This window comes from Myotis myotis, unplaced genomic scaffold (assembly GCF_014108235.1).
Source record: "Myotis myotis isolate mMyoMyo1 unplaced genomic scaffold, mMyoMyo1.p scaffold_m19_p_8, whole genome shotgun sequence".
Taxonomy (NCBI): domain Eukaryota; kingdom Metazoa; phylum Chordata; class Mammalia; order Chiroptera; family Vespertilionidae; genus Myotis; species Myotis myotis.
In genome coordinates, this window is record NW_023416390.1 from 93507532 (window position 1) to 93520153 (window position 12622).

At 42.8% G+C, this 12622-nt stretch overlaps 1 protein-coding gene across 12 annotated transcripts in view; it reads right to left on the reverse strand.

The window, feature by feature from the left end:
• WDR33 (WD repeat domain 33) overlaps nucleotides 1-12622 on the reverse strand; it is a 106116-nt gene that overhangs the window by 78601 nt on the left and 14893 nt on the right. Inside the window, exon 1 of one of the 12 annotated variants that reach the window (XM_036320353.1) lies at nucleotides 1294-1332. The exons of the other annotated variants lie outside the window; for them this stretch is intronic. The gene's annotated coding sequence lies outside the window, so the exon portion shown is untranslated. Of the gene's footprint in view, nucleotides 1-1293; nucleotides 1333-12622 lie in introns of those variants that run through there. 12 annotated transcript variants of the gene reach the window in all.

Sequence of the window (12622 nt, forward strand, 5' to 3'; positions counted from 1 at the left end):
CCGGTTCCCGCCTCAAACCTCGCCCTCCCGGGAAATAGCTCAGGGAGGGCACAGCCCTTGGCAACACGACCCAGGACTTAGAGCCTCCACACTCCGAGGGCAGATTCTGCCTGAAACCTCAACCTTGAGGGAAACAGCTCAGTGAGGGCACAGCCGTTTCCAAGACGACCCCTGCAGGAATGACTTCAGCCTGGTTGGCCGAGCCTCAGTCGTGGCGTTACACCCAGGGTTTTATATAAACAGATTACCCTGCTAAAACTTAACTAATTCTACAAATTTGATCCAAAATTAATTCAGTGGAAAGCACCAAATACTTCACATAATTGAATAAAAAGAGCTCTAAACTGGATTCAAGCAGGGTAGAAATGAAGCTCTGCATCAAAACAATCCTATGGCCTGGAGGATCATGACTGGTACTATAGTAGTTTTTCTCCAAACAAAACAGAATACATAAGATTAAACTGCACAGTTTAAAGAAAAGAAATGCTTTTGTGAAACTTGTTTCAGTTGTACATGTGTGTACACTGGGTCACAATATAAAAAGGCATTTTCTTCCTTTTAATCTGTCAAAAGTGAAAATGTTAACAAACCATTAAGTGAAAACCCAGGTTTCCTATCCATGCACCTTCCACTTATGATCACTTAATTCCTGCAGCCACTGTGTAGCTACAGCCAAAGAAGTTCACACATAGCATCTGTACAGTGTGGGTATTATGCCTGGCTACCCTCGCTATGGCACCAGAGTCGAGTCCAATGATCAAATCCAACAATTCTTAGCATGTGTCAACCACGAATCAGATCTTCTGGTCAGCAAAACAAAGCTTGTTTTCCCAAAATGAGATCAAACAATTCTAACCAAAAGCAAATTAAGGATGCATTAAAAGAGCTAGGATAGCAAGTACAATTATTGTAGGGCTTTTAAAAATAATAAAGGTTTTCAGATCCCCACTCTCATTAACAAAATCCTGGTGCCCAAAGTCAGAACCTCAGCCTGGGAACCTCTATTTTAGATTATGCATCTCTAGACCAGTAGAACCTGGGATGGATAGTATACCCTAAAAGAGATGTGATATCTAATCTGAACTTTGAAAGGATTTATGTGAGTGATAAATAAACAAGGCCAGTAAAAAAATGAGCAGCATGTTCTCTTCTTCACTGTCCAAACCTTACTAAATGTAAATAAACCCTGACCAAATCAGGAGAAATTATATTGAGACCATTTAATCTTTTAATAGAATAAAATAGACAATAGCTGTTTAATTAAGTGGATTTTAAAAGTTCACATGATCTTACCCTGGCCAGGTAGCTCATTTGTTAGAGCATCGTCCCAATACACCAGGGTTGCAGGTTCGACACCTGGTTGCGCCACATACAAGAATCAAACAATGGAGAAACCAAGATGGCGGCACAGGTAAACACCAGAGTTTGCTGCCTCGAACAACCACTTCAAAAATACAACTAAAGGACGGAACGGACATCATCCAGAACCACAGGAAGGCTGGCTGAGTGGAGAATCCAAAACTAGAAGGAAAGAGAAAAGCATACCAAGACTCAGAGGAGGCGCAGTGTGGAAGTAAAATACAAAGGTACGGAGGTGCATGCCGAGAGGGCTGGCGGCTGAGGGTGAGACTGTCGTTTTCAATTGGGAGGGAGTCTCAGGCTCTGAGCTCCAGTTCCAGGTGAGTCTCTGGGGACCCAGAATCATACAGGAGAAACTGGACTGTCTGGCATCGGTTGGAACTCGAGGGCAGCTTTCTCTCGGAGGGGCTTGCAGCAATTGCCGGGACACTGAGAAGTGGAGCCTCTGAGGGCAGGACTGAGAACAGCCATAACTGCAAGCCTCGCCTTGTTGATCCCGTGGGACCCGCCCCACCCCAGCCCTGCAGGGAGGCTTTTGCTGGACAGCCTCAGGCAAATGCTAGATTAGCATCTCCCTAGAGATCCAGGAGCCAGTATACACAGAAGTCATAGTGGGACCATCCAGTTTGCAGCTCCGAGGAACCATAAAGGACACACTCAGGGGGCAGACTCAGTGAGCACCAAAGCCCCATTGAAGCAAGTCTTGCCCCGGAGGGGTGTCTCCAGCACAGAAGTTCTCCCACTACAGATACAGCTGATTCTCACAGCCAATTGGCCTGGAGGTCAATCCCTCCCAGTGATACCTACAACAATTAAGGCTTAACTACCACAAGACTGTACACAAAGACCACAAGGGGGTGCACCAAGAGTGTCCTCCTCAGGTAATTGGGGAGGCTGAACCACTGGGCCCTAGAGGACACTTAGAACAGAAAACCACTTTATCAACACAGGGAAGCATAAAAAATGTGGAGACAAAGAAAAAGGACACAAATGACAGAAATGGAGGAAAGCAAACTACTGGATATAGAGTTCAAAACCACACTTTTAAGGTTTTTCAAGAATTTTCTAGAAACTGCCGATAAACTTAATGAGACCTACAAGAAATCTAATGAGACCCTCGAGGTTATGATAAAGGACCAACTAGAAATTAAGCATACACTGACTGAAATAAAGACTATTATACAGAATCCCAACAGCAGTCTAGAGGATCGCAAGAATCAAGTCAAAGATTTGAAATACGAAGAAGCAAAAAACACCCAACCAGAAAAGCAAAAAGAAAAAAGAATCCAAAAATACGAAGATAATGTAAGGAGCCTCTGGGACAGCTTCAAGCGTACCAACATCCAAATTATAGGGGTGCCAGAAGAAGAGAGAGAGCAAGATATTGAAAACCTATTTGAAGAAATAATGACAGAAAACTTCCCCCACCTGGTGAAAGAAATAGACTTACAAGTCCAGGAAGCGCAGAGAACCCCAAACAAAAGGAATCCAAAGCGGACCACACCAAGACACCAAGACATCATAATTAAAATGTCAAGAGCAAAAGACAAAGAGAGAATCTTAAAAGCAGCAAGAGAAAGAAACTCAGTTACCTACAAGGAAGTACCCATACGACTGTCAGCTGATTTCTCAACAGAAACTTTGCAGGCCAGAAGAGAGTGGCATGAAATATTCAAAGTGATGAATGCCAAGAACCTACAACCAAGATTACTTTATCCAGCAAAGCTATCATTCAGAATTGAAGGTCAGATAAAGAGCTTCACAGATAAGGAAAAGCTAAAGGAGTTCATCACCACCAAACCAGTATTATATGAAATGCTGAAAGGTATCCTTTAAGAAGAGGAAGAAGAATAAAAAGGTAAAGATACAAATTATGAACAACAAATACACACCTATCAACAAGTGAATCTGAAAATCAAGTGAATTATCTGATGAACAGAATGAACTGTTGATTATAATAGAATCAGGGACATAGAAAGGGAGTGGACTGACTATTCTTGGGGGGAAAAGGAGTGAGGGGGATGCGGGAAGAGACTGGACAAAAATCGTGCACCTATGGATGAGGACAGTGGGTGGGGAGTGAGGGCGGAGGGTGGGGTGGGAACTGGAAGGAGGGGAGTTATGGGGGAAAAAAAGAGGAACAAATGTAATAATCTGAACAATAAAGATTTAATTATAAAAAAAGGGAGTGGACTGACTATTCTTAGGCAGGGAAGGGGTGTTGAAAATGTGGGAAGAGACTGGACAAAAATCGTGCACCTATGGATGAGGACAGTGGGTGGGGAGTGAGGGAGGAGGGTGGGATGGGAACTGGGTGGAGGGGAGTTATGGGGGGAAAAAAGAGGAACAACTGTAATAATCTGAACAATAAAGATTTAATTAAACAAAAAAACGAAATATGATAAGATTAAAAACTATATCGAAGTAAAAAAAAAAAAGAATCAAACAATGAACCAATGCAACAACAAATTGATGTTTCTCTCTTTCCCTTTTTCTCTCTCCCTCTCTCTCTCAAATCATTCAATAAAAATAAAAAGTTCACATGATCTTGACTGTTCAGATACACAAACCTATCCAGGTTACGTTACCACATACTTCCATTTAAATGACATTGCTGAAATAAAATGACAGTGGTGGTGATTAGTGATTGCCAGGGGTTAGGGATAGGGGTACAGGTGTGGTTATAAAAAAAAAAACCCTTATAGAGATGAACTATTAAATATCTTGACTATGGTGGTGGATACACAAATATACACATACAATGAATCTGCAGAGAAATACACGCACGCACGCACGCACGCACGCACACAAATGCACAGAAGTAAAACTCAGGAAATCTTGCCGAAACCGGTTTGGCTCAGTGGATAGAGCGTCGGCCTGCGGACTGAAAGGTCCCAGGTTCGATTCCGGTCAAGGGCATGTACCTGGGTTGCGGGCATATCCATCCCCAGTAGGAGATGTGCAGGAGGCAGCTGATCGATGTTTCTCTCTCATCGATGTTTCTAACTGTATCTCTCTCCCTTCCTCTCTGTAAAAAATCAATAAAACATATTTAAAAAAAAAAAAAAACTCAGGAAATCTTAAATAAGATCAGTAGATTATATCAATGTCAATACTCAATTTATAATATTGTGTTTTGAAAGTTCTTACCACTAGGAGAAACTAGATAAGATATAAAGGATCCCTCTGAATTATTTTTTGCACATTTAACGTAAAATTACCTCGACAAAAAAATCAATGTTAAAGTGTTAACATGAGCAATTCACAAGTTGGTAAGATCAAACAGCCCACGCTGAGAGACACATACTGGTATGGAATAGTAAACTTAAAGGCAAGCATTTTAAGACTGCTACCATAAATCTGTTGATGACTAAACTTGACATTAAAAATCAATTTTAATTAACTCTGGATGTAGAAATTTTCCAACTTTTACAGCTTTTAACCATAGACTTAGCTGCCTTCCTAACTTGTAGTAAGCAGTTTCCATTGTATACTTAGCCATAAAGTTACTTAAACTTTTTAGTAGATAAAAAGTTTAATGCACAGACCAGTTTAATGTATCTTTACTTGATACCTTACTGGGCTTTTTACGTTTAGTTTTCTGCACCATAGCAAAAGCTGACTTTAATATATAGCGCATATATGACCACAAATGTGGCTGTCTACTTAATTAGAAAGTAACAACTCAATATCTCAAAATGTGCTTCAGGGATAAAGAAATCTGTACCATCAATTGTTCTCAAAGGAGATAACAGTCAGCAAGTTATTGGGTGTGGTTTTCCCCCTGGTCACTGGCATAGGAAAGAGGGTTTTCCCCTTTTTCCCTTGTGCTTTAATACATTAAGTTATCCACTATTTAAACCAATAAAAGAGAAACTAATTCTCACGGATTACTGAATTCACCTTTGCAAAAGTAAACAAAAATGATGTCCCATTTTCTAGATAAGGTAAGTAAGCATAAAGTGACACCCCTAACCCCAAAGTTGGAATAAGAAATTCAAAGTTTCAAGTATGAGCTGAAACCAAGAGTTTCCAAAGCCAAGCTTGAAGGTTCTCATTTTCATTCTGATTTAATGATGTGGGAAATAAACTGGGCAGCAGAGATTTTTAAAAGCTCCCAGGTAATACTAAAGTGTGGCAAAATTTAGGAACCACTGGACTAAGTAACTTGGGTGACTTATTTCTGAAAATGTCCTTATACCAGCAACTTCTTAAAACTTTTTATTTCAGGACCTCTTTACTCTTAAAAATTAAGGATTCCCCCAAATTTGTTTATTGTAGTATTTATATCTATAGATAGTTGTCATGTTAGAAATTAAAACAGAAAAACACAAAGTAATTCATTTTAAAATGATAAATTCATCACCTCCCCTAAGCAACCTGAGGTGACCTCTGAAAATGGTTCGCTATTCACTCAACCCAGAACCCCCCACAAAATCATGAAAATCAAGTTTCAACTTTAAGAACACCTGTGACACTAACCCGAGCCATCGAGGGTATGCATATCTGAAAAACCACCAAGTACCTGAAGGATATCACTTTACAGAAGCTATGTGTGCCATTTTATTCTGCCGTTACGATGGTGGAGTTGGTAGGCCAGTGGAGCTAGACCAGGGGTGGGGAACCTTTTCTCTCCAAAGAGCCATTTGGATATTTATAACATCATTTGGGGCCCATACAAAATTACCATCTTAAAAATTAGCCTGCTCTATTTGGTCAAACATTAACTCACCTCAACGCCTTGGCAGGGCCAGACCAAATGATTTCACCAGCCTTATATGGCCCGAGGACCAAGACGTTCACTACACCTGGGCTAGACAAAGGGTTAGTGGTCCAAAAAAAGTGAATTTTTGCTGTACATGCCTAAAAATGCAGAGTAACGCTGAACTTAAGGGTTTGAATATAGATTCTCTAGTCACTGAGGAAATCCAGGTGAACAAAGCCCCCAAGATATGGGATAGAACTTACAGAGCTCATGGGGTAGATTACCCCACACATGAGCTCCCTGCCACACTGAGAGGATCCATACTGAAAAAGAGCAGATGGTTCATGAACCAGATGAGGAGGTTGCACAGAAGAAAAAGATAAGCCAGAAGAAAGTGAAGAAACAGTAACTATGGCCCAAGAGTAAACTTAACATGCTAGTAAAAGTTTTGAAAAAACGTTAAACTCATTATAATAACTATCCCTCCCCAAGAAATAGTGAGAAGAATGGCTTTTTTAAATCTATATAATAAAGAGGTAATATGCTAATTTGTCCATTACAGTGTCCCAGTCACAACAAGTCTGTGGGCAAGGCCAGGGGCGGGGATTTCTGCCCCCACCGCTGTCACGCTACCTACGTCACACACTGCCTGTGTGCGTCCAAGGTCAGCACTGGTATGACGCTGCGGGGGAGGGAGAGGGGCTGGGCTTGACGGGAGACCTAAGTCCACACCCTTCCCCCACCCCCACCCCCATCCCAGTCCGGGCCAGGAGACCTCAGGCCGTGCCCCCCTGCCCCAGCTGGGAGACCTCAGACTGCCGCCTCCTACCCCGGCGCTGGGCTGGGAGATCTCAAAGACTGTGCCCCCCATCCCTGCGCCAGGCCAGGAGACCTCAGGCTGGGACCCCTGGCCGGCAGGCTTGACAGGGGACCTCAGGCCACAACCCCTACCCCAGTCCCCCCGAGTAACTTGATGGGTGGACCCAGCCAGGTCTAAGTCTCACCCAATGGGGGTGGGGGCAGCCGGGTCTGGGTATCCTGCGTTTTCAAAGCGCGTGAGGGTGGTGGGCTGGGACTTGACTCTAGGTCACACAGCCCGCTCCAGACTAATTTGCTTTCATCTCTGACACTTCTATTATAAAGGGCAAATAGCAATATTAAAATATTTCTTTTCATTAATTCTCTTTTAATGTGCACGAATTTCATGCACAGGGCCACTAGTCTATAGTAATAAAAGGGTAATATGCTAATTAGACCAGGTCGACCAGACATCTTCCAGACGTCCACCTACCTTCCAGACAGTTAGGGGGCGATCAGGCCGGCAAGCAGTGGCAGATAGAGGCAATCAGGCAGGCCAGTAGGGGAGCAGTTAGGGGGCGGCCAGACTGGCATGGGGGCAGTTAGGGGGCAACCAGGCCAGCAGAGGGGCAGTCAGGGAATGACCAGGCCAGCGGGAGACCTGTTAGGGGGCAACCAGGCAGGCAGGGGACCAGTTAGGGGGTGATCAGGCCGGCAAGCAGAGGCAGTTAGGGGCTATCAGGCACGACAGCAGGAGGGCAGTTAGGGGGCGACTAGGCCGGCAGGAGGGCAGTTAGAGGGCAGTCAGGCCAGCATGGGAGCAGTTAAGGGGTGATCAGGCAGGCAGGTAGAATGGTTAGGGGTGATCAGGCAGGCAGGCAGTTGACTGGATAGGAGCCAGCGGTTCCGGATTGTGAGAGGCAGTCGGACATCCCCTGAGGGGTCCCATATTAGAGGGTGCAGGCCCGGCTAAGAGGACCCCCCCCCCTTCCAGTGCACAGATTTCATGCACCGGGCCTCTAGTACCTAGCATAATAGTTTTGAGAGTCATTGTTATTGCAATTATCAAAACAAATTTTTAGCTGAATTCTATGGATATGCGAGTTTGTTTATCCACTCACCAATTCAGGGACATTTAAATTGTTTGCAGTACTTGGCAACTTGAACAAAATTACTATAAACATTTGTGTGCAGTTCTCATGCAAACATTTTCATTTTTCCTGGATAAATATCTAGGATTGAAACTGCTGGGTCATGTAAGTTCACGCTTAACTTTTTTTTAATGTTTTTAATTGAATTAAGAGGGAGGGAGGGAGGGAGGGGAAAACATTGATATGAGAGAGATACATCATCGGTTGCCTAAACCTGCAACCCAGATGCATGCCCTTGACCAGGAATGGAACCAGTGACCCTTTTGGTTCTCTGGAGGAAAACAATGAATGGCCAGGGAAATTTACAGTTAACTTTATTGGGAAACTGCCAAACTGCTTCAAAGTGTCTTTACTATTTGGCATTCCACCAGCAATATATGAATGTTCCAGTAGCACTACTTTCTCACTAACACTTGGTATTGCCAGCTAGCACAATGTAACGGTTGTTTGTTTTCTTGATCATTCTAACAGGTGGTTTTAATTTGCGTTTCACTAATGATGTAGAGCAGTGGTTCTCAACCTTCCTAATGCCACGACCCTTTAATACACTTCCTCATGTACTGGTGACCCCCAATTTCATTGTTACAAATTGAACATAATTAAAGCATAATGATTAATCACAAAAACAATGTGTCGTTTTATATGTTTTTTCCGATGGTCTTAGACGACCTCTGTGAAAGGGTCGTTCAACCCCCAAAGGGGTCGCGACCCACAGGCTGAGAACCGCTGATGTAGACTATGTTTTCAAGTGCTTATTTGCTACCAATATATCTTGTCCATCACAGCTTTTCCCTATTTTTTAATTGTGTTGTTTCCTTATTGTTGTTTTATGAATTCTCTCTGTAATCTACATACAAATTCTTTGTCAAATATGTGATTTACAAATGTTTTCTCTCAGTCTGCCACTTTTCATTACCTTCATAGTATTTTTCAAAGAGCACAAGTTTTAGAGAAAACCAAAATGACAGAATAGGTAAACACCGGAAATTGCTGCCTCGAACAACCACTTCAAAAATACAACTAAAAGACAAAAAGGACATCATCCAGAACCACAGGAAGGCTGGCTGAGTGGAAATTCTACAACTAGAAGGAAAAAGGAAAGCACACTGAGACTCAGAGGAGGTGCGGAATATCTGGTATGCTTGCTTGCATTTCGTTTTCTACTAAGTGCACAAACTGCTTGTCTGCTGTCTCCCAGCGTCCCATCTGAGACTGGAACTGGTGGACGTGCTTGTGCGTTTGCTGGTACAGCGGTTCCATGTCGCCGGCCCAGCCGGGTCCGGCTCCGGCTTCCTCCAAACCTGATTCTGCTTCTTGAGTGTGTCCCTTTTGGATGCGAGGAGTTGAAATCTGTAGTTTGTTGGGTTGGGCTCTGTACTTGGTGTCTCTGCACATCCTACTCAGTCTCAATGCTCTTCTTTCTTTCCTTCCAGTTGTAGAGGTTCCACTGGGCCAGCTTTCCCATGGTTCCGTCTGATAGCTGTTTGTCCTATAGTTGGTAGTTTCAATGTTGTTGTGGGAGGCAGCACGCACAGGTCTGTACCTTACGCCTCCATCTTGGTTCTCCTAGGTCTGCTTCTTGAGTGTGTCTCTTATGGGTGCGAGGAGTTGAAGTCTGCAATTTGTTGGGTTATGCTGCAAAAGCACAGGTGGGTCTTTTTGTGCCACTGGCACAGCTTGGATGGGGATGTAAATTGAGTAGGGTGGGCTCTCAGGGAGTCACCGGGGCGGAGCAAATAGCAATGGAGTCTCCGTGGCTCCTCGCCTCTCTGGGACTCTGGGACTTCGCGTCACCTAGTGCCAGCGAGCAGCTACGCAACAGAGCCTCCCTCGCTTTCCGACCGCTGCAAGGCCGTGCCGCCTCTCCCTTAGGGTCTGGTGCCTCATGATCTCGCCCCAAACCAGCCCAGTGGATTCGAAAGTTTGTAACCCCTTCCGATTGAAAAAAAACCGTGCATCCAGTTGCAGCCCGCCTGGCGCGCGACTCTGTACCTCTGTTCTTGGCGCCTCTGTAGCTCCTACTCAGTCTCTGCACTTCTTTCTTTCCTTCCAGTTGTAGAACTTCCACTGGGCCAACTTTCCCATGGTCCTGAATGGTAGTTGTTTGTCTTATGGTTGGTAGTTTCAATGATGTTGTGGGAGGCAGCATGCACAGGTCTACACCCTATGCCGCCATCTTGGTTCTCTCTGATTATCCTTTTATATATTGCTGGATTTTAATTACTAAAATTTTTAAAGATTTATTTTTATTGATTTCAGAGAAGGAGAAGGGGAGGGGGAGAGAGATAGAAACATCAATGATGAAAATCATTCACCAGCTTCCTCCTGCACTCCCCACATAGGGATTGAGCCTATAACCATGACCTCCTGGTTCACAGGTCAACACTCAACCACTAAGCAACACCGGCCAGGCTGAATTACTAAAATTTTTGTGTGACTTTTGCATCTGTGTTCATGAGGGATACTGGTGTAGTCTCTTTATAATATCTTTATCACGTTTTGTATCAAGCCTCATATGAGGTGGGAGGTGCTCCTTCTAATATTTTCTGGGAGAGACAGAATAGACACTGTTAAGTAGTGAAAGGGCTTTATCCACACTTACCATTCCCTCCTTAAATATTTAAAGAACTCACCTGTAAAACCATTGGGACCTAAAGTTCCCTTTGTTGGAAGGTTTTTAACCATGAATGCAGTTTCTTTAAAAAGTATAGGACTGTTCAGGTTATCTATTTCTTAAATGAGTTTTGGTAGTTTGTCTTTGAAGGAATTAATCAATTCCACTCAACTTGTCAAATTTTGGGGGAACAGAGCTGTTAATGATATTCCCTTATCATTTTAATGTCTCTGAGATCTGTAATGATAGCCCCCCCCTTTGTTCCTGATGTTAACTTGGGCCTCTCCCTCTCTAACCTCTTCCTATCTCGATCTCCTTGAACAGTGTATCATAATTTGAAGTAAAAACTGGGTTCCATCATCCTAGCCAGTTTTGCTCAGTGGATAGAGCGTCAGCCTGCAGACTGAAGGGTCCCAGGTTCAATTCCGGTCAAGGGCACATACCCAGGTTGCAGACTTGGGTATGTGCAGGAGGCAGCTAAAAAATTATTCTCTCTCACATTGATGTTTCTTTCTCCCCTCTCTCTCTCTCTCCCTCTCTGAAATCAATAAAAATATATATTAACAAAAACACTGTAAAATTTCACACTCTCACTCAACTTGTTAAACAGAAATCAGAATTCAGTTTCTTAAAAAAAATATTTCTCCATTCAAGTATATAGTATATGTATAATCTTTCAAAGGCAATAGAGGTTCTACTCAATCTCCTTTAATGACCAGATAAATTTATAAATGGCAAAAATATAAATTCAGTTGCTTATTCTATGTTGAAGTAAGTTTTCAACCAAAATCCTAGGACAGTTTTTAATTGCAAGCTCTGTAAGAGTGAAAGACAATATGCATGCTACATATTTAAGAGATGAAGAATTCAATCAAATATGATATTTCTAGTGAACTGACATCAGCTTCAACATTAATTATCTATGTCTATATTCTATATATATAAAAGCCTAATATGCAAAGTATTCCCTAGGGAGTTCCACCGACCTGGAGTTCAATCACTTGCTATGACATGTGCTGACCACAATTTACTTAAAAGTCCCATTGTTGGACCAATGAATTGTTTTAAAATATACCCTACTAAAATTCAGCTTCACTGATCTTTTTTTTTTTTAATATCTTTTTTTATTGATTTTTTACCGAGAGGAAGGGAGAGGGATAGAGAGTTAGAAACATCGGTGAGAGAGAAACATGGATCAGCTGCCTCCTGCACACTCCCTACTGGGGATGTGCCCGAAACCAAGGTACATGCCCTTGACCGGAATCAAACCTGGGACCCTTGAGTCCACAGGCCGACGCTCTATCCACTGAGCCAAACTGGTTCGGGCTGATCATCTTTATACACAACACTTTTTCCTTAGAACCATTTATTTCCATCATAACAAAGAGGAATTATTGAAGTGAAATAATTTTTGAAGCTGCGGGTACACTACCCTTTCTGGTCTTATGTATCTTGCTTTTGGGAATAAATCTATATTTAGATATTTGTCACTTGCCTTCCATATGACTAGGTTCAGGGGGGGAAAAAACCCTACACATTTTAATTGTTTCAATTTTTTTTTAAATATATTTTATTGATTTTTTTACAGAGCGGAAGGGAGAGGGATAAAGAGTTAGAAACATCGATGAGAGAGAAACATCAGTCAGCTGCCTCCTGCACACCCTCCACTGGGGATGTGCCCACAACCCAGGTACATGCCCTTGACCGGAATCAAACCTGGGACCCTTCAGTCCACAGGCCGACGCTCCATCCACTGAGCCAAACCAGTTAGGGCTATAATCTTGTATTTTACATTCAAGAAAACTATTGCTAGTTTTAAAGCATGTTGCAACTGGTTGTGATTTCCAGAAAGTACCTTTATATATTTATAAATTTCAAAAAAGCATTCTATGATTTAATAGAGATCCATGTGGACAACTAAAATATTCTGTCTTGCCCTAGCTGGTTTGGCTCAGTGGACAGAGCGTTGGCCTGAGGACCGAAGGGTCCCATGTT